The 1,002-nt window shown below is 54.2% G+C and overlaps 1 protein-coding gene across 3 annotated transcripts in view; it reads left to right on the top strand.

The window, feature by feature from the left end:
* Window positions 1–778: 778 nt before the first annotated feature.
* Window positions 779–1,002, top strand: part of WIPF2 (WAS/WASL interacting protein family, member 2) — an 81,891-nt gene continuing 81,667 nt past the window's right edge. Inside the window, exon 1 of one of the 3 annotated variants that reach the window (XM_011998952.1) lies at window positions 779–958. The gene's annotated coding sequence lies outside the window, so the exon portion shown is untranslated. Of the gene's footprint in view, window positions 984–1,002 lie in introns of all 3 variants that reach the window. The other 2 variants (XM_011998955.1, XM_011998953.1) reach the window with 2 other exon arrangements.

Genomic DNA, 1,002 nt, shown 5'->3' with positions numbered 1-1,002 from the left:
TTGTCCCCTTACTTCGGATTCTGTGCTAGGAATGGAATTAAACCAAACAGTATTTTGAAGCCATAATGGAAAGCGCTTTTCTGGGTGGACTAGGGAGAGATCTTTAGTCAGCTGTCAGGGGTTAACAGCAGCTCCATCAAGGAGGGCACAGGATTTCTCTCTTTGGCCCAAGCAGCTGGAGGAGTCCACAGCACCATCCTACAGCCCTGGAAGTTGGAGGAAACCCCAGCCCAAGAAAGAAGAGACTGGTGTTCGGGTCAGGTGGGTAAGATGACGTAAATGATGACTTGTGAGCAGAGGCCTGCCTCTGTTGCTATGACAACTGGAGCTTGACTACTTGGCCTTTGCAAGGTTAGCTGAGGCGGGTTCTTCGTTAATTCGAGATTAAGGAAGGATATTTAGCGGGGAAAGTGTGTGTGTGTGGGGCGGATTAAAGACGAAAGGAGTATATTCAACAATGACTGTTTAGCTCAGTGTTCTCCACCTTGGCAACACGTTACAATCACCTGCCACAATTTCCTGATGCCTAGGCTGCACCCCAGAATTAAATTAGAATTTCCAGGAGTGGGAACCAGGCATCATAGTTAGTTAAATCTGGCCAGGTGATTCCAATTGCAGCTAAAGTTGCAAACCCAGGTTTTAACTGGTAAGCGGCATTCTTGTGACCTTCCCAAGATGGCGGCCACTCAACCGCTTCCGCCTTTACGTGGGCAGGCAGGGGGCAGGCTTCCCAGGGGCGCATGCGTCCCGCGTCTCTTCGCTCCCTGCTCCCTCCTCCTTTTTCCCCCGCCTCCATTTTGTTCGCGGACGCTGGGGACGGTGGGAGCAGATCCATTTCCGGGTTGGCAAAAGGGGCGGCGGCGGCGGCGAGAAAGAGAGCTTGCCGGGGGGCGAGCCGGACAGGACGAAGCCGGAGCGTAGGCGGCGGAGGATTCGCTCCCAGAGCAGCTGTGGCCAGGTCGGAAAGAGGCCGGGGCGGCTGGGTCAGTCGCTGAAATGACC

Source organism: Mandrillus leucophaeus, unplaced genomic scaffold, assembly GCF_000951045.1.
Source record: "Mandrillus leucophaeus isolate KB7577 unplaced genomic scaffold, Mleu.le_1.0 Scaffold58, whole genome shotgun sequence".
In the NCBI taxonomy this organism is placed as follows: Eukaryota; Metazoa; Chordata; class Mammalia; order Primates; family Cercopithecidae; genus Mandrillus; species Mandrillus leucophaeus.
The sequence above is the reverse complement of the archived record's forward strand: the minus strand, read 5'-3'. Positions and strand labels throughout refer to the sequence as shown.